This window comes from Bos grunniens, chromosome 5 (genome assembly GCF_055505025.1).
Source record: "Bos grunniens cultivar Pamir isolate PY7600 chromosome 5, Bosgru_T2T1.0, whole genome shotgun sequence".
Lineage (NCBI taxonomy): Eukaryota > Metazoa > Chordata > Mammalia > Artiodactyla > Bovidae > Bos > Bos grunniens.
In genome coordinates, this window is record NC_141169.1 from 27,736,201 (window position 1) to 27,738,411 (window position 2,211).

Consider the following 2,211-nt stretch of genomic DNA (forward strand, 5'->3'; position numbering starts at 1 on the left):
AAGAAGGCTGAGCACTGAAGAATCGATGCTTTCGAACTGCGCTGGAGAAGACTCTAGAGAGTCCCTTGGACAGCACGGAAATCAAACCAGTCAATCCTGAAGGAAATCAACTCTGAATATTCATTGGAAGGACTGATGCTGAAGCTGAAGCTCCAATACTTTGGCCACCTGCTGCAAAGAGCTGACTTGGAAAAGACCCTGATGTTGGAAAAGATTGAGGGTACGACGAGAAGGGGGCGACAGAGGATGAGATGGTTGGATGGCATCACCCACCAACTCAATGGACATGAGTCTGAGCAAACTCCGGGAAGATAGTGAAGGACAGGGAAGCCAGGTGTGCTGCAGTCCATGGGGTCGCAAAGAGTTGGACAAGACTTAGGGACTGAACAACAGCATAGATTAGATGGGTCCAACAAGCTTTACATGTGTTAGTTCATTTACTCCCCCCCAACATTGGAAGGACTGATGTTGAAGCTGAAACTCTAATACTTTGGCCACCTGATGTGAAGAGCTGACTCACTGGAAAAGACCCTGATGCTGGGAAAGATTGAGGGCAGGAGGAGAAGGCGAACGACAGAGGATGAGATGGTTGGATGGCATCACTGACTCAATGGACATGAGTTTGAGCAAGCTAGGGGAGTTGGTGATGGACAGGGAAACCTGGCGTGCTGCAGTGCATGGGGTCGCAAAGAGTCGGACACAACTGAGCGATTGAACTGAACTGAACAACCCCAGAAGCAGGCACTACCCTTAGCTCTATTTTAGGAACAAGAAAACTAAGGCACTGATAGGTAAGGAATCTGTCCCAGGGTCATCCAGTCTGAGTGGTTTTCCTGGGATTTGAGGCTGGGCTCTCTAGTGAGGGGGCTGCCACCCCTGGGTCCAGAAGCCATCTTCCCTCCCTAGCTCCCTCAGTGGGCACCTGGCCAACCCACTGCCCTGGCACCCAGCGGGCCCTACTCAAACCAGATCACATCCAAGACCTCCTCCAGGGCTGCAGTCCTTGTTCGTGGAGCTCAAGGGCAAAGAGGAAAGGTGAGAAATGTGAGAACAAAAAGAAGCTTTGTGTCGGGGTGGGATTCCCCTTAAAGCGACAGCCAAGGTGGAACGGATGGGGGTGCTGAGAAGGACGCAGAGAAGGCGCCAGAGCATGGAGCCGCGGGCAGCGCGGGGGTGGGGACTGGCGGGCAGGAAGCCGGACCCTAAATCTCAACAATTCTCCTTAAAGGACTCTCTGGAGCTGGCGGAGCTGCTTCTCAGCTCTGCGCAGCCCGTCTCGGCTCGTTTCGCGAACAAACCGCGTGGGGAAGCTGCATTCCGGCCCGCACCCTCCTTTTCCTACTGCGTCCGCCACCCTCGGGTCTGCTTCTCCTATCCCCAGTTCCCAGTGGCGTCAGCAGGGGGCGCCTGGGTGTCTGCAGCCCCAAGGGCTCAGGGCTGTCTCCCTGTCCCTGTCCCGTGGCCTCTGCAAATCTGGGTTCGTGCCCGGTGCAGGGCCGCTGTATCCCCAGAACCCCTCAGTTGGGTCTCCTGGCTTCCAGTTTGTTCTGGAACTTCCGGTAGCTCCCAGGGCGAGTCCCGGGGCACCTGCAACGCCTCAGTCTCCTAAGAAGGAGGAGCACTTTCCTATCATAACACAAAGAACTCAGGGGGAAAAATCTCAGGTATGTGTGTGTTGAGCGCGTATATGTTTAAGGTAAGGATCGACTATTAAAAAACAATCTTAAAGTTATTTTTGGAGAGAATAAATAAGAAACATTTTACAAACCCATTTTTAAGAAATTAAACTTTTATTTTGAAATAATTGTAGACACATGCATTTGGAAATAACACAGAGAAATCCCACGCACTTCCTTACCCAGTTTCCCCCAAGGGTAGACTCTTACAAAACTGTAGTACTATAGATCACAGACAAGGCTTTTATCTTGATGAAGTAAAGATACAAGACATTTCCATCACCACAAGGATCTCTGGTGTTTTCTTTGTATGGCCACACACTTTACTCTGGCCCCATTTCCTTCTTAACACCCACACCCCTCCCCCCAACCACTGAATCACTAAGTTGTTCCCCATTTTTATAACTTTGTTATTTGGAGAATGAAATAGACATGGAATCATACAATATGTGACATTTGGGACTGACTTTTCTCAGCATATTTCCTTGGAGATTCACCTGGGCTATTGCATATAGCTGAGAAATATTCCACTGCA